The sequence below is a fragment of the Atractosteus spatula genome, chromosome 10 (genome assembly GCF_055471065.1).
Source record: "Atractosteus spatula isolate fAtrSpa1 chromosome 10, fAtrSpa1.hap1, whole genome shotgun sequence".
In the NCBI taxonomy this organism is placed as follows: Eukaryota; Metazoa; Chordata; class Actinopteri; order Semionotiformes; family Lepisosteidae; genus Atractosteus; species Atractosteus spatula.
In genome coordinates, this window is record NC_142715.1 from 27,662,548 (window position 1) to 27,685,371 (window position 22,824).

Sequence of the window (22,824 nt, forward strand, 5' to 3'; positions counted from 1 at the left end):
ACCCAGCCTGGGGAACATACAGTGAGCCAGTCTCTCTATGATAATAATTCAGTGTGGGATCTCATGTCCAACTCTTAGGAACAGACAGTGAGCCTGTCTCTCAGTAATAATAATACCATGTGTGATCTCCTGCTCCAGCCTGAGGAACAGACAGTGAGACTGTCTCTCAATAATAATAACACAGTGTGATCTCATGTCTCAGCCTGGGGAACATACAGTGAGCCTGTCTCTCTATACTAATAATATAGTGTATGTCCTCCTGTCCCAGCCTGAGGAACAGACAGTGAGCCTGTCTCTCAATAATAATAATCCAGTGTGTGATCTCCTGTTCAAGCCCAAGCGAAGACACAGTGAGCCTATCTGTCAATAATAATAATACAGTGTGTGATCTCCTGTCCCAGCCTGAGGAACAGAGAGTGAGCCTGTCTCTCAATAATAAAACAGTGTGTGATCCTCTGTCCCAGCCTGAGGAACAGACAGTGAGCCCGTCTCTCAATAAAAATAATACAGTGTGTGATCCCCTGTCGCAGCCAGAAGAACAGACAGTGAGCCCGTCTCTCAATAATAATAATAATACAGTGTGTGATCTCCTGTCCCAGCCTGAGGAACAGTGAGCCTGTCAATCAATAATAATAATACAATATGTGATGTCCTGTCTCAGCCTGTGGAACAGAGAGTAAGCCTGTCTCTCAATAATAATAATACAGTGTGATCTACTGTCCCAGCATGAGGAACAGTGAGCCTGTCTCTCAATAATAATAATAATACAGTATGTGACCAACTGTCCTAGACTGAGGAAAAGACAGTGAGTCTGTCTCTCAATAATAATAATACAGTGTGATTTCCTGTCCCAGCCTGTGGAACATACAGTGAGCCTGTCTCTCTATAATAATAATATAATGTATGACCTCCTGTCCCAGCCTGGGGAACATACAGTGAGCCTGTCTCTCAATAATAATAATACAGTGTCTGATCTCCTGTCCCAGTCTGAGGAACAGACAGTGAGCCTGTCTCTCAATAATAATAATTCAGTGTGCAATCTCCTTTCCCAGCCTGGGGAACAGACTGTGAGCCTGTCTCTCAATAATAATAATACAGTGTGTGATCTCCTGTCCCAGCCTGAGGAACAGACAGTGAGCCTGTCTCTAAATAATAATAATACAGTGTGTGATCTCCTGTCCCAGCCTGAGGAACAGACAGTGAGCCTGTCTCTCAATAATAATAGTACAGTGTGGGATCTCCTGTCCCAGCCTGGGGAACAGTGAGCCAGACTCTCAATAATATTAATAATAATAATAATACAGTGTTATCTACTGTCCCAGCCTGAGGTACAGACAGTGAGCCTGTCTCTCAATAATAATATAGTGTGTGACCTCCTGTCCCAGACTGAGGAAAAGACCATGAGTCTGTCTCTAAATAATAATGATACAGTGTGGGATCTCCTGTCCCAGTCTTGGGAACAGAGAGCCTGTCTCTCAATAATAATAATACAGTGTGTGATCTACTGTCCCAGCCTGAGGAACAGACAGTGAGTTTGTCTCTCAATAATAATACAGTGTGTGATCCACTGTCCCAGCCTGAGGAACAGACAGTGAGCCTGTCTCTCAATAATAATAATACAGTGTGTGCTCTCCTGTCCTAGCCTGAGGAACAGTGAGCAGTCCTAATAGTTACCGCTTTCCTGATTTAACTCAGCAGCTTTTATTTCGCATGAAGCGCAGGGAACTTGTGAGAACAGGTTGGGTTTGCTGTGCTCAACTGGCTCGGCGTCTTCGTGTCGTAGCGCCGCAACGGTGTGTTTTACTTCCTTCTCTTTTCAGCCCGGAAGAAACATTTTACTTGTTCCTTTTGTAGCCCATGCATGCCGACGCCTGTGTTGTGTTGTGGATTTTCTCCTTCTTGAATTTTTACTCCTCCTCCCTCTATCTCCCTACTTCTACCTCTCCTTCTCTCTACCTCTCCCTTTTCCCCTCCCTACCTCTCTACCTAGCTCTACCTCTCCCTCTCTCTACCTCTCCCTCTCTCCCTAACCCCCTCTCTCTCCACCTCTCTCCCTCTCTCTACCTCTCTACCGCTCTACCTCTCTCTACCTCTCCCTACCCCTCTCTGCTCTCTCTCTCTCACTCTGGAGTTTATTTTCCAGACAGAAATCCAGTTCCGTCCCTCCTGTGGAAGATTGGTGATGCAGGATGAGAGCCCCTAACCGAGAGCACTGCAGCGGCAGGTTCTGTGGTCTGTTTCAAATCCGCCCGCGCTGAGACACCGAGGAGAAATGAAGAGCCCCAGTCGCGCTAGAAAATCACCCGGGAAAGAGACTTTCAATGTAGGAAAAAAAAGTCGTTAGTAATGGACATAATATGTTTGTTTTGTTTTTTTAATCGCTGCGATGTGTGACTAAGCTCATACGACTAAGAGTTGCCCCCTTTGTCTAGATCTGGTAACCTGCTCGTCGCTGGTGGGCCAGATCGTGTCCCCCATCACTATACTGGGGCAATAGGACCCACACAGACCGCAGGGTGAGCACCTCCTGCTGGCCCCACAGAGAGGGAGAGGTAGAGGTAGGGAGAGAGAGGAGGAGTACAAATTCAAGCAGAGGCCTGAGTGGAGCACTGTCATATGGCCCTGACATCAATCCCTCAACTCTCTGCATAAAGAAGTGTCTTATGGCCATGACATCCCACCCCCACCTTTCTCAGTGGAAAGCACTGTGGTATACCCATGACATCCCACCTCCACCGCTCTCTGCGAAAAGCAGTATCTTCAGGCCCTGCCATCCCACCCCCGCCACTCTCTGCGTAAAGAAGTATCGTCAGGCCCTTACATCCCACCCCCGCCACTCTCTAGGTAAAGAAGTGTCGTATGGCCCTGACACCCACCCCTCCACTCACTGCATAAAGTAGTGTCGTCAAGCCCTGACATCCCACCCCCTCCACTCTCTGTGTAAAGCAGTATCTTCAGGCCCTGACATCCCACCCCTGCCACTCTCTGCCTAAAGAAGTGTCGTATGGCCCTGACACCCACCCCTCCACTCTCTGCGTTAAGCTGTGTTGTCAGGCCCTGACATCCCACCCCCACCACTCTCTGTGTAAAGCAGTGTCATATGGCCCTGACATCCCAACCCCGCCACTCTCTGTGTAAAGCAGTGTCATATGGCCCTGACATCCCACCCCTGCCACTCCCTGCATAAAGAAATGTCGTATGGCCCTGACATCCCACCCCCACCACTCTCTACGTCAAGCACTGTTGTATAGCCCTGTCACCCACCCCTCCACTCTCTGCATAAAGCAGTGTCGTCAAGCCCTGACATCCCACCGCCACCACTCTCTGTGTAAAGCACTGTCGTATGGCCCTGACATCACACCCCCACCACTCTCTGCGGAAAGCACTGTCATATAGCCTTGACACCCACTCCTCCACTCATTGAATAAAGCAGTGTCATATGGCCCTGACATCCCACCCCTGCCACTCCCTGCGTAAAGAAATGTCGTATGGCCTTGACATCCCACCCCCACCACTCTCTACGTCAAGCACTGTTGTATAGCCCTGTCACCCACCCCTCCACTCTCTGCATAAAGCAGTGACGTCAAGCCCTGACATCCCACCTCCGCCATTCTCTGTGTAAACAGTGTCATATGGCCCTGACATCCCACCCCCACCACTCTCTGCGGAAAGCACTGTCATATAGCCCTGACACCCACCCCTCTACTCTTTGCATAAAGCAGTGTCGTCAAGCCCTGACATCCCACCCCTGCCACTCCCTGCGTAAAGAAATGTCGTATGGCCTTGACATCCCACCCCCACCACTCTCTACGTCAAGCACTGTTGTATAGCCCTGTCACCCACCCCTCCACTCTCTGCATAAAGCAGTGACGTCAAGCCCTGACATCCCACCTCCGCCATTCTCTGTGTAAACAGTGTCATATGGCCCTGACATCCCACCCCCACCACTCTCTGCGGAAAGCACTGTCATATAGCCCTGACACCCACCCCTCTACTCTTTGCATAAAGCAGTGTCGTCAAGCCCTGACATCCCACCCCTGCCACTCTCTACGCAATGAAGTGTCGTATGGCCCTGACATCCCACCCCCACCACTAACTGCGTAAAGTAGTATCGTCAGGCCCAGACATCACACCCCCACCACTCTCTACGTCAAGCACTGTTGTATAGCCCTGACACCCACCCCTCCACTCTTTGAATAAAGCAGTGTCGTCAAGCCCTGACATCCCACCCCCGCCACTCTCTACGCAATGAAGTGTCGTATGGCCCTGACACCCACCCGTCCACTCTGTACTTAAAGCAGTGACGTCAAGCCCTGACATCCCAACCCCGCCACTATCTGCGTAAAGCAGTATCGTCAGGCCCTGACATCCCACCCCTGCCACTACCTGCGTAAAGAAGTGTCGTATGCTTCTGACATCCCTCCCCCGCCACTCTCTATGTAAAGCACTGTTGTATCGCCCTGACATCACACCCCCACCACTCTCTGCGGAAAGCACTGTCATATAGCCCTGACACCCACCCCTCCACTCTTTGCATAAAGCAGTGTCGTCAAGCCCTGACATCCCACCCCCGCCACTCTCTACGTAAAGAAGTGTCGTATGGACCTGACATCCCACCCCCACCACTAACTGCGTAAAGTAGTATCGTCAGGCCCTAACATCCCAATCCCGCCACTCTCTGCGTAAAGAAGTGTCGTATGACCCTGACACCCACCCGTCCACTCTGTGCTTAAAGCAGTGACGTCAAGCCCTGACATTCCAGCCCCTCCACTCTCTGCGTAAAGCACTGTCATATGGCCCTGACATTCAACCCCCGCCACTCCCTGCGTAAAGCACTGTAGTATGGCCCTGACATCACACCCCCACCACTCTCTGCGTAAAGCACTGTCGTATAGCCCTGACATCCCACCCCCACCACTCTCTGTGTAAAGCAGTGTCATATGGCCCTGACATCCCACCCCCACCACTCTCTATGTAAAGCACTGTTGTATCGCCCTGACATCACACCCCCACCACTCTCTGCGGAAAGCACTGTCATATAGCCCTGACACCCACCCCTCCATTCTTTGCATAAAGCAGTGTCGTCAAGCCCTGACATCCCACCCCCGCCACTCTCTACGTAAAGAAGTGTCGTATGGTCCTGACATCCCACCCCCACCACTAACTGCGTAAAGTAGTATCGTCAGGCCCTGACATCCCACTCCCGCCACTCTCTGCGTAAAGAAGTGTCGTATGTCGTATGTCGAGGTGAGGTGAGGTGCGACACGCCAGAGCCCCGACGCTGCTAATGCGGAGCACTTGTTAACTGGCATTGAAAGGACGTGTGCGCACGGAGCGAGCCTTCCCTGCGGCGGAGCGTGGAAACTTTCTCCCCGCGCTGCAGGAGTTGTGTGCGCTGCAGCGGTGCCGAGAGAACAGCAGAGAAGGCAGCAGGCTCTGGAGAGCGGGTAAGAGACGGAGCCTTGTGGGCAGGCGAGCAGGCCTATTTTTTGGAAATTGCTGAAAAGGCTCCGGTGTTTGTTCGGTGTGTGGCATCGCTCACTACGCAAGCTTGCGTAGCGATCTGCCGGTCTGGTGTTATGCAAATGAGGCCAAATTGCGTCCCTGGACATGCTGCGACTGCGCATTGGCGACTGCAGATGTGTAGGAAACGGCGCGCTCGTTTTCTCGTTTTGCGGGACAGGGAGGCCTTGTCATTGATGGTTACATATGAGACGGGGATTAGGAGGAGACCCCGACTGATTGGTAAAGGGGAACACTAACACCAGAGTGACACCCCCGGCGTCTCTTTTTGAGAGACGCCCTGGGATTTTTTAATGGCCAAGGAGGGTCGGGACCTCGGATTTACGCCTCCCCCGAATATCGGAGCTGCCTCTAAATCTGCAAATGAAGATGAGTCGATAAACCACTTGTTTTTCGTATAACAATACATATATTCATTTATTACTGATTTCATTCATTGAGCACGGATACAATAGAGGTACAGCCATTCACTGTTTGACATGTCTGCACTGGTACAGAACCTAGCAATCAGAAAATGGGTGAAACTGTCTTGAGAATTAGCATACAGTACCGAGGCTCCCATGACCAAATAAAGGCTAACCTCGATAATCAGCCTAAATAATGCAGACTACAGCAAAATGACTGACTTTGAAAAGGGAATGAATGTCCGGAAGGAGTAGCGTAACCAGCTTGAAATGCTTCTCCGGACCTCTAACTAAAAGAAACCGGGAACCAGCAGTGGCATCGACTCCTATCGAACTGGGATCCTTTCGCAGCTCGTGGTGTCATAACTCTTCCGTATCTGATATTGGACCAAGCACATCAGGGGAGAGCGTGAACGCAGTCCCCCACTACCAGAAATTATGCAGTCGAGATTCCCACATTTGAGGAATTCGCAGGGGTCAGCACAGCCAGAGTGCAATGGCCGAGCCTCGCTCTGGGTGAAACTCCTTCTTGATCAAGGTATCTCCCCTGCCAGGTAAGTATGAGCTGTACAAGCCCCTGCAAGCGGCGCGCACCCACAGCACAAAGCGCGAAGCTTGGCCAGCTCCTCGCCCCGCACACCACCGCCTCCTGCTGGGCCTACTCTTTCGCACACTCACACGCCACACTAACACTCAAAAGGGTGGGCAAAACGAGAAAACGAGCGCGCCGTTTCCTACACATCTGCAGTCGCCAATGCGCATTCGCAGCATGTCCCGGGACGCAATTTGGCCTCATTTGCATAACACCAGACCGGCAGATCGCTACGCAGGCTCGCGTCGTGCGCCTGCCACACACCGAACAAACACCGGAGTCTTTTCAGCAATTTCCAAAAAACGGGCCTGCTCGCCTGCCCACAAGGTTTGTCTCTTACCCACTCTCCAGAGCCTGCTGCCTTCTGTGCTGTTCTCTCGGCACCGCTGCAGCGCACACAACTCCTGCAGCGCGGGGAGAAAGTTTCCACGCTCCGCCGCAGGGAAGGCTCGCTCCGTATGCACACGTCCTTTCAATGCCAGTTCAACAAGTGCTCCGCATTAGCAGCGTCGGGGCTCCGGCGTGTCGCACCTCACCTCACCTCGCACAGCCCCCTCCTTGAATGTCTGGCGCTGGGCATGCCCCGCTCTCCTCCACCTTATCTTATCGCGTGTGACCACCGACAATGGCCACAATGCCGGGGAATGGCACCTGTAAAGTGTTAATTGGGGCACAGGAACAGCCCGTCTCGTCTCGGGGGCCGGCTTCAAAGACAATACAGCAAACACAGCGGGGCGGGGGAAGTAGACGACACGACACATGCAGGTACATTCAGCTCCGGCGGGAACGAGTCATTTGTCGGCCTTTTCAAGTGCTGGGAGCCGAGTAATCCTTCGCTTGTATCGTTTCTCCCCGGTGACTAGATCTCACCCTGCGACTCTCGACTGGGCTCACCCACGGCAGCCCAGCAGGTGTGAGCCTAGCCGGCACCCGGATGGGAGATTCCCCCCGGAAAAGCTCAGGTTGCTGCTGCTCCTGCAAGACGTGTGACTGGGACCAGTAGGGAGCGCTCACCCTGTGGTCTGTGTGGCTTTCTTATGCCCCAGCATCCTGATGGCGACACTCTGCTGCACAAACAGGCGCCGTCCTTCGGGGGAGGCGTAAAACCGAGGTCCCGACCCTCCTTGGCCATTAAGAAATCCCAGGGCGTCTCTCAAAATGAGACGCCGCGGGTGTCACTCTGGTGTTAGTGTTCCCCTTTACCAATCAGTCGGGGTCTCCTCCTAATCCCCGTCTCATATGTAACAATCAATGACGAGGCCCCCCTGTCCCGCGATATTGCACTTGTCTCCTGGCCGCTGGCTGGCGCCGTGAGATTTAGCACTCGCGCAAGAGATCGGGGGCAGAGCGCGAACGCGGTCTCCCGCCCCCCACAAAGTGTGCGCTCCAGGTTCCCTCTCAGGGCTCTGCAACACAGCGGAAAGGCAGCGAGAAGGAGCCTCTTGCTCTGACGCCGCAAGGCCACAAGAGGGCGGAGGCGCCGCGCACCCGGCCGACGTGTTGGACTGGGGCGCTTTATGTGCTGAAATAAACACGCGACAGCCCAGAAATGTTTTGAGTGCTGTGCATTGGAGGTTTTTGTCTTGTGAAGACTTGCCTTATGCTCCTCCGAGCAGTTTGTTTGTTCTCCTCCAGTGCGGGACAAGTCAACACAAGGGAGCACATTCGCCAACATCCAGGTACACAATGCGATTTGGAAAGAAGCTCCTTTCCAAAGAGCTGCACACGAACGATCCTTCAGTCCCGCTCGGGGGGCGCGGAGCCCCAGCCACACACAGCTTCAAGTAGCGAGTCAGGCGCCATGGCTTTCGCTTGCGGCCACACCACCCTGAATGTTCCCGATCTCGTCTGGTCTTGGAAGCTAAGCAGGGTTGGGCCTGGTTAGTACTTGGATGGGAGACTGCCTGAGAATACCAGGTGCTGCAAGCTTTTGCTCTCTCGGCCAGCAGGGGTCACCGTTGGTACCGTAGGTTTTGGGAGAAAAACCTGGAGGATGGAAAGGTGATCTATGGCCTCAACTAATCTTAATCTCACCTAATCTTTGACCAACCCAGCTGCGCCCCAACCGAAGGCAGGGAAGCACAAAAATTGCATGGAACTCATTCATGATTTTTACGATTTTTAAGAACTTTATTTTCTTTTCACAAAAAAGTACAGGGCATCACAATTTAGAAAGCTTTACATTAATATACATACTTAAAACAGTATATATGATCACATCTCATTACATTTGACACGGTACCAGTTACATAGCAACAATTTCTTTTTTTCTGGTGCAAATCACATTCTTTACTTAAACATGATAATGTTTTTCACAGTTTCTTGAGATATTGACCTATGCTCTCTATTTCCCACAGATTTTCTGCTTCCTCCCTCCCTTCTCTCCACAGATCTCTGAGGTAATAGTTCTCTCGGGTGATGAACAGGGCCAGGCTACCTGCTGCCTTGACTGGGACCTCGATGCCTTTGAACAGCCCCATGTTCCTCACTCTCCACAGGGCGTCTTTCCCGCTGTTCACCACGGCCCAGATCCTGTCAAACACGTCAGGAGGAAGTTTGACAGGAGAGATGCCGTATATGACGAAAGCAGCGGTCAGGGTAAATTGGGGCGAGAGAGCTTGCAACCAATCTTCAAACTGTGCCCAGAAGGCCTTAGCAAAAAAGCAGGACCACAGGAGATGGGTCACAGTCTCCTCCTCGCCGCAGCCCACCCTAACGCAGCGAGGGCTGGGGGTGAGGCCCCTACGGTACAAGAAAGTTCGTACCGGTAAGCACTGGTGGACGACACTCCAGGCTAAATCTCTGTGAATGTTGCACAGAAACTTAGAGGATGTGTGTTTCCACACCTTCCTTGTTTGGGCTGATGTTAAAATGCCCACAGGGGTCTGCCTATTGTTCTGGGGTGCAACAAAATCTTCCAGTTTTTGGATGCTGACATCTCGGAGGGGAATATGGCCAATTGGGTGAGATCTTAGAAAACTTTTAACTGTCCCATAAATTGCAGGGCATGTGTCAGAGAGTGGGACATCCAGCTTGGGTCTGACACCCCACACTCTGAACACCTCCCTACCTATCCAGAGCCTGGAAAAATAAGTCCAGGTACGCGCTGCAGGTGCTGTTGCAAAGCCTCTCAGCACAGAGGCCAGGAAAATGCACAGCAGCTTCGTAGCAATATCTGGGACAGACTTCCCCCCTGAGGGTAGCGGCCTGTACATTATTTCCCTTCTGAGTCTTTCCTGCTTCCCACCCCATAGAAATTGAAACATCAATCTCCTCAGCACCGCCGCAACACGGTGTGGGATTGGGAAGGTAGAAGCCAGAAAATTCAAGATAGGCAAGAGCTCAGCTTTGATGACCAGCACCTTCCCTGTCATGGTGAGGTCTCGGTCCTTCCATTGCATCAGTTTTTTGTTTAAGATTGGCAATTTGTTCTGCCAATTTACTGTTCCCATCTCTTCTCCAAAATACACCCCCAGGACCTTAATTCTCTTCTCTTGCAGCCTGAGATCATGTCCTTCTTTTGGCTCCCTCCAGTTCTGATAAAAAATCTCACTCTTAGATTTGTTAATTTTTGCAGAGGAAGCCAAAGAGAAACGATCACAGCACTGCAGAGCTCTGCTAATTGAGGCATTGTCAGAGAGGAGCAGGGTGACGTCATCCATGTATAGAGACGTCTTTACCTCTCCTCCCCCACTTCCAGGCACTGGTATCCCATTAATGGCCTGATCCTGGCGCAAGGCACAGGCTAAGGGCTCCATAGCCAAAACAAATAACAAGGGGGATAATGGGCAGCCCTGCCTCACCCCTGAACAGACTTCAAAGGGGCGTGATCTATTGCCATTAACCATTACTCTGCTGTTGCTACCTGTGTACAGCAGGTTAATCCACTTTCTCATGATGGGGCCAAACTTCATGTGCTCAAGTACCGATGTTAAGTACTGCCGGTTTAGGCGGTCAAAGGCCTTTTCTAGGTCTACACCTAAAATGCACAGAGGGAGGGAGCGATCCTCCGAGTACAGACAGACATCCCTCAACAAGGCCAGGTTGTCGCTCATCAGGCGTCCTGCTATCCCACAAGTCTGTTCTTTCCCTACCAGTGAGGCCACTACATTTTGTAGGCGCAGGAAAAGGGCTTTGGACAGGATCTTAGTGTCCACGCCTAACAGGCTGAGGGGTCTCCAGTTCTTTATGTCATTCTTTGCTCCTTTCTTAAACAAGAGAGAGATAGTGCCTTCTCTTAAGGAGTCAGGCAGCAATTCTGTCTTATAGCTTTCCTCGAATAGGAGCAATAGCGGATCCTGAAGCAGATCCCAAAAGGTGCAATAAAATTCTTTAGGGAGCCCGTCAGCACCCGGAGTTTTCCCCTTCTGTAAGCTCTCCATAGCCTGTCTCAGCTCTTCTACTGTCAAATCCCTTTCTAGTACTTCCCTATCTTCTTCACTCAAAACGTTTTCTAGCTTTGAGGTGAAAAAATGAATTTCTTCATCCTTTACCTCTGTAGAGCTGTACAGTCTTGAGTAGAAGGCCTCGGTGCAGGAGAGGATAGCACTCGGCTCTGTTCTCTCTCGTCCCTCCTCATCAACTACACTTTCCATGACTGACTTGGAGCCTACCACTTTCCTGAAAAAGAAGCGAGTACACTTCTCATTTTCTTCCAAGAACTGCACTCTGCTTCTTAACAGCACTCCTCGACTACTTTCTTCGGCTATGCTCCGGATGTCCTTTTTTAAAAGAGTGATATCCTCGAGCACATCGAAGCCACTGTGCAGCATCGTGTAGAGACGCTGCAGCTGCCTCTGTTTCCTGGCTAGCACTCCTCTCCGTCTGGCAGCAGCCTTCCTTCCCTCAGCCATGAAAAAGGCCTTTGTCCTCACCTTCACCTCCTCCCACCACTCTCCTACTGACCCGTACAGACACTGCAAGGACAGCCACTGTGATAGTTTCTCCTTGTAGCGGGATACTACCCCCTCGTTCTCTAGCAGCTTTGTGTTGAGTTTCCAGAGGCCTGGGCCAAAGACAGTCCCGCCCTGGAGTTCCACTCTACACCCTAAAGCCTGATGATCTGAGAAGAAGACAGGCTGAAGAGTGACCCCAACAACTTTCACTCTCGCTGAGACAAAGCAATAGTCAATTCTGGAGCTGCTATTCCTCCCTGACCATGTATATCCTGCTGTTGTGGGATAAATACATCTATATGTGTCTGAGAGTTTAAAGTCTTGAACTAAGTTTTGCAGGGCCAGTGAGCTGGAATCCAATTTTATCGGAGAGCTAGACTGCCTGTCTGTGTGCTCTAAGATACAATTAAAATCCCCTCCCACTATCACGTCTGTGCTACATAACAATAGGGGAGAGAGTGCCTTGAGTAGCTCCACCCTTCCTCCCACGTCAGTAGGACAATACACATTGATTAGCCGCAGGTTAACGGTCCCCCATTCCACATCCACACACAGCAACCTGCCATCTATGACCCTTTGAATACTTTTCAATTTGAAAGCCCATCCTTTGAAAAGAATGGCCACGCCAGAGGCTCTGTTGTTATTGTCCCCTGACCAAACAGAAGGCCCTTTATCCCACCTATCTTCAAAGCTTTTATACCTCTCTTGATAGGCTAAAGCACACTCCTGCAACATCAACACATCTCCCTCTCTCTGCTGGAGGTAATCAAAGACAGACTGACATTTAACTCTGTCATTGATACCTCTGGTGTTAAGAGAAATTATGTTTAGAGCCATATTACATAAGAAAGTGGAACCAGTCTTTACAAAACACATTTCTCTTCTGTCTCACCTATTACCTTCTTCTTTTTCTTTTTCTTCTTACCAATTTCCTGCCAGCCATCCTCTGAAAGAGCCTTCATCAGGGTGGCAGCAGTAAAAGCGTTCACGGAGTCCGTTTCAAGGAAGGGGGTAGAGGGAGGGGTGGAGGGGTTCCAGCTGTCCCCATCACCATGCTCTCCTTCCTCCTCGCTCGGGGAGAAAACAGAGTCATTTTTCCTTTTCCTCACGTCCAGCTCCTGGGAGCACTGAGGGGAAAGGGGTGCAGCCGATGCACCAGTCTCCTCTTCCCCCTCACCCACCAGCTGCTGCAGATCCTCTGTGATGGACTGGATGGAGGAGAGGAGGGCGTCTGTAGCACTTGCAGAGTCTGGGAAAAGCAGCTCCGCTGAATCCTGGGTATCCTCGCTGGACCCGCTCCACCGGGGGGCCCCACACTGGCCCTCGTTCTGAGGAGCAGGAGTGGGGGAGGGGTCCTCGCTGTTCTCGGGGGTTTTCAAACCCTCGTGCTTGTCTGGTGCAGTCTGCGGTTGTGGGGGCGTAGTGGATCTCTCTTCCACCGGCCCCGGAGCCACAGCAGGACTGATCCTGGCTGGAGGCTGAGAGTCTTTGTCCAACAAGGGTTCTTTGTTTGACTTGTTGTTTGCTTTGGCTTTTCGGGCCGGTTTGGCTGAAACAAGCACTGCCTCATCCTTTCTCATTTTGAGTTTATTGGCGTAGGCGTGAGGGCAGTTCTTAAAAACGTGTCCTTCCGAGCCACATAAATTGCACTTTGGCAGCATTGAACAGTCAGAGGCTAAATGTCCCTGTTTGCCACAGGTCTTGCAGCATTTCACAGTGCAGGACGATGCCAGGTGTCCCACAGCACCACAGCGCCGACACACCTTTGGTTGTCCCACATAAAAAACATAGCCATTGCAGGCGCCCAGCCGGATTGTAGAGGGCAGGTGCCTTAAGCCTCCATTTACATTGTCCGGTAGCAAGCGAACCTCGAATTTCCTTGCTCCTGTTTTTATACCGTCAACATCTCTAACCTCAGTTCCATGGTGGACGGTGCAGTACTGGTTAAGCCAGGTGTGAATGTCCTCCGTCTTTGCCAGTTCCGAGAACATAACAACATGCACGGTTTTCCTCTCTCTCTGTGTCAAAGGCTGCAAGTTGATCTTCTCAAGAGCAGGAACTTTCCCTCTTTTTGCCTCAAACACATCCACACATTGTTCAAACAGAGGATAGGTAGCAAATACAACCTCAAACGCTTTCTGACCTGGGAGAGCGAAGATGAAATCCAAGTGCCGAGGTTCAAAGCCAAGTTCCTTCTGCAACACTTTTCTGCTGAACTGCATACGATCCATGAAGAGGTCATCCAAAAGCTCAAAACGCACAGCATTCTTGCGGGATCCAAAAGTTGACATTTTGTAAACTGCAAAACAAACACTGCTTCCACAAAACAAGAAAACAATCCAACAACTCCACCTACAGGCTGATCAAGGTATCTCCCCTGCCAGGTAAGTATGAGCTGTACAAGCCCCTGCAAGCGGTGCGCACCCACAGCACAAAGCGCGCAGCCTAGGCCAGCTCCTCGCCCCGCACACCACCGCCTCCTGCTGGGCCCACTCTTTCGCACACTCACACGCCACACTAACACTCAAAAGGGTGGGCAAAACGAGAAAACGAGCGCGCCGTTTCCTACACATCTGCAGTCGCCAATGCGCATTCGCAGCATGTCCCGGGACGCAATTCGGCCTCATTTGCATAACACCAGACCGGCAGATCGCTACGCAAGCTCGCGTCGTGCGCCTGCCACACACCGAACAAACACCGGAGCCTTTTCAGCAATTTCCAAAAAACGGGCCTGCTCGCCTGCCCACAAGGTTTGTCTCTTACCCGCTCTCCAGAGCCTGCTGCCTTCTGTGCTGTTCTCTCGGCACCGCTGCAGCGCACACAACTCCTGCAGCGCGGGGAGAAAGTTTCCACGCTCCGCCGCAGGGAAGGCTCGCTCCGTGCGCACACGTCCTTTCAATGCCAGTTCAACAAGTGCTCCGCATTAGCAGCGTCGGGGCTCCGGCGTGTCGCACCTCACCTCACCTCGCACAGCCCCCTCCTTGAATGTCTGGCGCTGGGCATGCCCCGCTCTCCTCCACCTTATCTTATCACGTGTGACCACCGACAATGGCCACAATGCCGGGGAATGGCACCTGTAAAGTGTTAATTGGGGCACAGGAACAGCCCGTCTCGTCTCGGGGGCCGGCTTCAAAGACAATACAACAAATACAGCGGGGCGGGGGAAGTAGACGACACGACACATGCAGGTACATTCAGCTCCGACGGGAACGAGTCATTTGTCGGCCTTTTCAAGTGCTGGGAGCCGAGTAATCCTTTGCTTGTATCGTTTCTCCCCGGTGACTAGATCTCACCCTGCGACTCTCGACTGGGCTCACCCACGGCAGCCCAGCAGGTGTGAGCCTAGCCGGCACCCGGATGGGAGATTCCCCCTGGAAAAGCTCAGGTTGCTGCTGCTCCTGCAAGACGTGTGACTGGGACCAGTAGGGAGCGCTCACCCTGCAGTCTGTGTGGCTTTCTTATGCCCCAGCATCCTGATGGCGACACTCTGCTGCACAAACAGGCGCCGTCCTTCGGGGGAGGCGTAAAACCGAGGTCCCGACCCTCCTTGGCCATTAAGAAATCCCAGGGCGTCTCTCAATATGAGACGACGCGGTTGTCACTCTGGTGTTAGTGTTCCCCTTTACCAATCAGTCGGGGTCTCCTCCTAATCCCCGTCTCATATGTAACAATCAATGACGAGGCCCCCCTGTCCCGCGATATTGTACTTGTCTCCTGGCCGCTGGCTGGCGCCGTGAGATTTAGCACTCGCGCATGAGATCGGGGGCAGAGAGCGAACGCGGTCTCCCGCCCCCCACAAAGTGTGCGCTCCAGGTTCCCTCTCAGGGCTCTGCAACACAGCGGAAAGGCAGCGAGAAGGAGCCTCTTGCTCTGATGCCGCAAGGCCACAAGAGGGCGGAGGCACCGCGCGCCCGGCCGACGTGTTGGACTGGTGCGCTTTATGTGCTGAAATAAACACGCGACAGCCCAGAAATGTTTTGAGTGCTGTGCATTGGAGGTTTTTGTCTTGTGAAGACTTGCCTTGTGCTCCTCCGAGCAGTTTGTTTGTTCTCCTCCAGTGCGGGACAAGTCAACACAAGGGAGCACATTCGCCAACATCCAGGTACACAATGCGATTTGGAAAGAAGCTCCTTTCCAAAGAGCTGCACACGAACGATCCTTCAGTCCCGCTCGGGAGGTGCGAGCCCCAGCCACACACAGCTTCAAGTAGCGAGTCAGGCGCCATGGCTTTCGCTTGCAGCCACACCACCCTGAATGTTCCCGATCTCGTCTGACTTTGGAAGCTAAGTAGGGTTGGGCCTGGTTAGTACTTGGATGGGAGACTGCCTGGGAATACCAGGTGCTGCAAGCTTTTGCTCTCTCGGCCAGCAGGGGTCGCCATTGGTACCGTAGGTTTTGGGAGGAAAACCTGGAGGATGGAAAGGTGATCTATAGCCTCACAAACGTGCTGCGGCGACGCAATGACTCGGAAAACAACCGGCCATTAATCTTTAGTAAAAGGCGAAAGATTTGTACGAGATGAAGAGAAACCAGAGTGCGTGGCCGCCCAGCTCCAGGAGCCCAGGCCGCCTCCAAAGCCTCTGCCCTACCAGTCGTGGTTGGCAATGCACCTGGCCTCAAAAACGAGCCGGTGTGGCCCGTTCAGCTCCGGGCTCATCGCCTGCGGCTCTCGGATGGCGGGCGTGCCCAATCCGTGCTGTGGCGACGCGATGACTCGGAAAACAACCGGCCACACTGTACCGGAAACGACGCACTCTGGGAAGCCGCTATGCAAATTGAGTTCTCAAGATCCCCGGCGGCCGGACACATCCCGCCCGCCAGTGAAAAGAGTGGGAATCAGAAGGCCGGAGATCCAGGACTCACGAGACAGATGGCCACAACCGCAGCAAAAAGAGCGATTGCGAGCGATTGTTTTCTCTCTTTGACCAACCCAGCTGCGCCCCACCCGAAAGCAGGGAAGCACAAAAATTGCATGGAGCTCATTCATGCTCCTCTCCACGGAAATCTTTAGTAAAAGGCGAAAGATTTGTACGAGATGAAGAGAAACCAGAGTGCGTGGCCACTCAGCTGCAGGAGCCCAGGCCGCATCCAAAGCCTCTGCCCTACCCGTCGTGGTTGGCAATGCACCTGGCCTCACAAACGAGCCGGTGTGGCCCGTTCAGCTCCGGGCTCATCGCCTGCGGCTCTCGGCTTGCGGGCGTGCCCAATCCGTGCTGTGGCGACGCGATGACTCGGAAAACAACCGGCCACACTGTACTGGAAACGACGCACTCTGGGAAGCCGCTATGCAAATCGAGTTCCCAAGATCCCCGGCGGCCGGACACATCCCGCCCGCCAGTGAAAAGAGTGGGAATCAGAAGGCCGGAGATCCAGGACTCACGGGACAGATGGCCACAACCGCAGTAACAAGAGCGATTGTGAGCGATTGTTTTCTCTCTTTGACCAGCCCAGCTGCGCCCCACCCGAAGGCAGAGAAGCACAAAAATTGCATGGAACTCATTCATGCTCCTCTCCACGGAAATCTTTAGTAAAAGGCGATTTTTAAGAACTTTATTTTCTTTTCACAAAAAAGTACAGGACATCACAATTTAGAAAGCTTTACATTAATATACTTACTTAAAACAGTATATATGATCACATCTCATTACATTTTGACATGGTACCAGTTACATAGCAACAATTTCTTTTTTTCTGGTGCAAATCACATTCTTTACTTAAACATGATAATGTTTTTCACAGTTTCTTGAGATATTGACCTATGCTCTCTATTTCCCACAGATTTTCTGCTTCCTCCCTCCCTTCTCTCCACAGATCTCTGAGGTAATAGTTCTCTCAGGTGATGAACAGGGCCAGGCTCCCTGCTGCCTTGACTGGGACCTCGATGCCTTTGAACAGCCCCATGTTCCTCACTCTCCACAGGGCGTCTTTCCCACTGTTCACCACGGCCCAGATCCTGTCAAACACGTCAGGAGGAAGTTTGACAGGAGAGATGCCGTATATGACGAAAGCAGCGGTCAGGGTAAATTGGGGCGAGAGAGCTTGCAACCAATCTTCAAACTGTGCCCAGAAGGCCTTAGCAAAAAAGCAGGACCACAGGAGATGGGTCACAGTCTCCTCCTCGCCGCAGCCCACCCTAACGCAGCGAGGGCTGGGGGTGAGGCCCCTACGGTACAAGAAAGTTCGTACCGGTAAGCACTGGTGGATGACACTCCAGGCTAAATCTCTGTGAATGTTGCACAGAAACTTAGAGGATGTGTGTTTCCACACTTTCCTTGCTTGGGCTGATGTTAAAATGCCCACAGGGGTCTGCCTATTGTTCTGGGGTGCAACGAAATCTTCCAATTTTGGACGCTGACATCTCGGAGGGGAATATGGCCAATTGGGTGAGATCTTAGAAAACTTTTAACTGTCCCATAGATTGCAGGGCATGTGTCAGAGAGTGGGACATCCAGCTTGGGTCTGACACCCCTCACTCTGAACACCTCCCTACCTATCCAGAGCCTGGAAAAATAAGTCCAGGTACGCGCTGCAGGTGCTGTTGCAAAGCCTCTCAGCACAGAGGCCAGGAAAATGCACAGCAGCTTCGTAGCAATATCTGGGACAGACTTCCTCCCTGAGGGTAGTGGCCTGTACATTATTTCCCTTCTGAGTCTTTCCTGCTTCCCACCCCATAGAAATTGAAACATCAATCTCCTCAGCACCGCCGCAACACAGTGTGGGATTGGGAAGGTAGAAGCCAGAAAATGCAAGACAGGCAAGAGCTCAGCTTTGATGACCAGCACCTTCCCTGTCATGGTGAGGTCTCGGTCCTTCCATTGCATCAGTTTTTTGTTTAAGATTGGCAATTTGTTCTGCCAATTTACTGTTCCCATCTCTTCTCCAAAATACACCCCCAGGACCTTAATTCTCTTCTCTTGCAGCCTGAGATCATGTCCTTCTTTTGGCTCCCTCCAGTTCTGATAAAAAATCTCACTCTTAGATTTGTTAATTTTTGCAGAGGAAGCCAAAGAGAAACTATCACAGCACTGCAGAGCTCTGCTAATTGAGGCATTGTCAGAGAGGAGCAGGGTGACGTCATCCATGTATAGAGATGTCTTTACCTCTCCTCCCCCACTTCCAGGCACTGGTATCCCATTAATGGCCTGATCCTGGCGCAAGGCACAGGCTAAGGGCTCCATAGCCAAAACGAATATCAAGGGGGATAATGGGCAGCCCTGCCTCACCCCTGAACAGACTTCAAAGGGGCGTGATCTATTGCCATTAACCATTACTCTGCTGTTGCTACCTGTGTACAGCAGGTTAATCCACTTTCTCATGATGGGGCCAAACTTCATGTGCTCAAGTATCGATGTTAAGTACTGCCGGTTTAGGCGGTCAAAGGCCTTTTCTAGGTCTACACCTAAAATGCACAGAGGGAGGGAGCGATCCTCCGAGTACAGACAGACATCCCTCAACAAGGCCAGGTTGTCGCTCATCAGGCGTCCTGCTATCCCACAAGTCTGTTCTTTCCCTACCAGTGAGGCCACTACATTTTGTAGGTGCAGGAAAAGGGCTTTGGACAGGATCTTAGTGTCCACGCCTAACAGGCTGAGGGGTCTCCAGTTCTTTATGTCATTCTTTGCTCCTTTCTTAAACAAGAGAGAGATAGTGCCTTCTCTTAAGGAGTCAGGCAGCAATTCTGTCTTATAGCTTTCCTCGAATAGGAGCAGTAGCGGATCCTGAAGCAGATCCCAAAAGGTGCAATAAAATTCTTTAGGGAGCCCGTCAACACCCGGAGTTTTCCCCTTCTGTAAGCTCTCCATAGCCTGTCTCAGCTCTTCTACTGTCAAATCCCTCTCAAGTACTTCCCTATCTTCTTCACTCAAAACGTTTTCTAGCTTTGAGGTGAAAAAAAGAATTTCTTCATCCTTTACCTCTGTAGAGCTGTACAGTCTTGAGTAGAAGGCCTCGGTGCAGGAGAGGATAGCACTCGGCTCTGTTCTCTCTCGTCCCTCCTCATCAACTACACTTTCCATGACAGACTTGGAGCCTACCACTTTCCTGAAAAAGAAGCGAGTACACTTCTCATTTTCTTCTAAGAACTGCACTCTGCTTCTTAACAGCACTCCTCGACTACTTTCTTCAGCTATGCTCCAGATGTCCTTTTTTAAAAGGGTGATATCCTCGAGCACATCGTGTAGAGACGCTGCAGCTGCCTCTGTTTCCTGGCTAGCACTCCTCTCCGTCTGGCAGCAGCCTTCCTTCCCTCAGCCATGAAAAAGGCCTTTGTCCTCACCTTCACCTCCTCCCACCACTTTCCTACTGACCCGTACAGACACTGCAAGGACAGCCACTGTGATAGTTTCTCCTTGTAGCGGGATACTACCCCCTCGTTCTCTAGCAGCTTTGTGTTGAGTTTCCAGAGGCCTGGGCCAAAGACAGTCCCGCCCTGGAGTTCCACTCTACACCCTAAAGCCTGATGATCTGAGAAGAAGACAGGCTGAAGAGTGACCCCAACAACTTTCACTCTCGCTGAGACAAAGCAATAGTCAATTCTGGAGCTGCTATTCCTCCCTGACCATGTATATCCTGCTGTTGTGGGATATATACATCTATATGTGTCTGAGAGTTTAAAGTCTTGAACTAAGTTTTGCAGGGCCAGTGAGCTGGAATCCAATGTTATCGGCCTTTTGGCTAAGATCAAGTGCAAGTGGCATGCCTGCAGTTCCTGTCTTTCCAAAGTTCTAGAAGGTGATCGAAGATCCTGAAGAGTGCTTGAGCTGGTATCGCACTAGGTTGAGCCTAGGGGGTTAAGGCCAAGTAGCAGCTGAGCTGGGTGGGATCCGGCAGCAACGTTCTCTCTCTCTGCTCTATCCTCTGCCCTCACCCTTTCTCTTGCTCCGCCTCCTTGGCCTCTTGGCTGGGAGTAGGTACTCGTGGCCTGCCCGTGGTGCTTACTTTCTTCCTCGAGACTCGGAAGCACTATCCGCTCCCTCTCTCTCTCTCCTCCTGCGCCTGCACCTAGCTGGGCTTTGCCCACAAGGACAAAAGCCAGGGCTCCCTCGCTGCTCCTTTAGCAGCTAAACCCTCCTCTCCACAGGACCTTGCTCTCTCTCTTTCTCTCCTTTTTTCTTTTTTCTCCTTTCCAGATGGCAGTCAAGAAGACACTGATCCGGTTCCACTGGACCAAGAAAACAGAGACGATGCCAACTGCGAAATCCTTTTTCATTACCTTCCTGAGAGGGATCCTGCAGTTGGTGGCCGGAGATCTCTACTGCCTGCAAGACAACAAGGCAGAGAGATACATGGAGGCCTACATGGCCACGGACGCCTCATATGAAAAGACAACGAAAATGATCAGAGAAAAAGGTAAGCACCCCGGTTTCTCTGATTTCAGGCCTGAGCCTATGAGGAAGACAAACCAGAGGACCATTACAGTCCTCACATACAACCCCTACGTACCAATGGAACTGGTAACAGCGTACCTAGGGAGGTATGTAACTGTGGTGGGCAAACCGACGGAGATCAGGGACAGTTGCGGCGTCTGGTACGGCAAACGCCAGTACCGAGTCCTCCTGAAAGAGGACCCAGAGGGCGTCGACGGTTTCCAGCACCCCCCGGCCCGCTTCAACATCGGAGCCGACAGGGGGTACCTTTACTACCCCAGGATGCCACAAGGAGAACACGTGTGACATCGTCAGATGTCACAACTGTAACAAAGAGGGGCACCTGGCGAAAACCTGCCGGGCAGCCAAAAAGTGCAACGGATGCGGCGCCGAGGGACACCTCCTTCACCAATGCAAGGTAAGCAAACCTTCGTTTGCGCAGGTGGTGGAAGCCGGCCGGCAGAAACCGGTCTCAAGACAAAGGGAGAGAGGTGAGAACAAAGAACCCGCACCTCCCCCGCAGAGAACCGAAACTGCCGAAGCCACACCCCCAGCCGCACCAGTGCCACTAGATGGCTGCCAGGACGACGGACAAAATGGCTGACTGGAGAAAGGGCCCTAATAACTCCCAGCAAGAAGGGAAAGAGAAAGCGGGAGAAAAGATGCAGGGCGGATCCACCTTCGGAAGGACAAAAGAAAAGAGTGGTAAGGGAGAACCATTTCCTCGTCCTAGAGACGTTATTATATAATCATTATTGCTTACACTTATATAGCGCTGTTCTGGATACTCCACTCAATGCGCTTTACAGGTAATGGGGACTCCCCTCCACCACCACCATTCTCCTGAATGATCACAGAGAGTCAGGACCTTGGTTTTACGTCTCAGCCGAAGGACGACACCTGTTTACAGTTTAGTGTCCCTGTCATTGTACTGGGGTATTAGGACCCGCATGGACCGCAGGGTGTGCGCCCAGTGACAAAAACCAGGCGTGTGTCGGGCTCGGCTGCGAGCAGGACAATGACGTCACGGGGACAAAGTAGAGGAAATCAAAACGGTTCTATAAAAGACCTGTGTCAGCTGTTGGTTTGCACTCTGGACTCTAAATCCTCCGATCTGATTTTAAATCTCTCTAATACCTGAGCTGCGGCTTCTTCAGAGTATTTATTCGTATACTTATTATGTGTAAGTGTATAGATGAAACCTTTCATATATTGTTCAGTTTAAATCAAAATGCTTTACTAATACAAGAGAGAAGTATAGTATGAAGGATGTGACAAATGTATGATTTCTTGGAACAAAACGGTTTTTATTTCCGTTCGAAACGAAGCGGAATTTTAGCGCAAACCAAACCCTTTGTCTTTTTTAGAGTGATTTTTAAACAGACAAAAATGTAGAAAACGTGTTTTTTTAGCCCTACAATAGCAGGGTCAGTGACGTAATGAATAACGCGTCAGGCCTCGCGTCAGAAGATTATAGGTACGACTGCCGTCTGGCTCATTGTGTTTATACCACTTACATTCTTTTATATAAATGAACTGCACCTGAAAGCTATAGAAAACACTTTGGGTAAGTTGTCTGCAGCCTCATGCGAATTTCGACAACTTACCCAAAACACTGTACTGTCTGGAGATCAGCTCCAGCTCTGAACTCAATTGCAATGAAAAACCATGCGTAACAAAACTGGAGAACAGCTGAACTTGTGCTCAGTTCGGTGATGAGGGTTCAGAACTGTCGTTGTTGTAATTAGCACGAACTGCACAGGCTCTGAATCAGACCATGTCAATTAGTCTGATCAGTGTAGGACACGTTAATGTAGAATTATTAATAGGTTTATTAGTTAGTTAGTTCAGGTTTACCCACCTGAACTAATGTAGAATTATTACTTGGTCTGTCTCTTGTTTGTATATAAATGAATGTCTCTGACAACTTAATGTTAGTTTTTAATTTAGTTTTACGATGTAGGTCAGGCGTTGACATATGCAAGAGTATACGAAATGTCTCACTCCTGATTCAACTCATGTTCTATAGGCGATTCCTCCTGTTT

General features: G+C 51.2%; 3 non-coding genes and 1 pseudogene across 3 annotated transcripts; 2 read left to right on the plus strand and 2 right to left on the minus strand.

Moving 5' to 3' along the window:
• Positions 1–6,325: 6,325 nt before the first annotated feature.
• LOC148827223 (U1 spliceosomal RNA) lies at positions 6,326–6,489 on the minus strand. The gene has a single exon (XR_016093511.1). It is a non-coding gene; the product is annotated as a U1 spliceosomal RNA (small nuclear RNA).
• A 1,840-nt stretch (positions 6,490–8,329) lies between these two features.
• LOC148827224 (5S ribosomal RNA) lies at positions 8,330–8,448 on the plus strand. Its single transcript, XR_016093309.1, has one exon. It is a non-coding gene; the product is annotated as a 5S ribosomal RNA (ribosomal RNA).
• A 7,198-nt stretch (positions 8,449–15,646) lies between these two features.
• On the plus strand, positions 15,647–15,765 carry LOC148827225 (5S ribosomal RNA; annotated as a pseudogene).
• Positions 15,766–16,352: 587 nt separating this feature from the next.
• Positions 16,353–16,469, minus strand: LOC148827226 (U5 spliceosomal RNA). The gene has a single exon (XR_016093210.1). It is a non-coding gene; the product is annotated as a U5 spliceosomal RNA (small nuclear RNA).
• Positions 16,470–22,824: the final 6,355 nt, after the last annotated feature.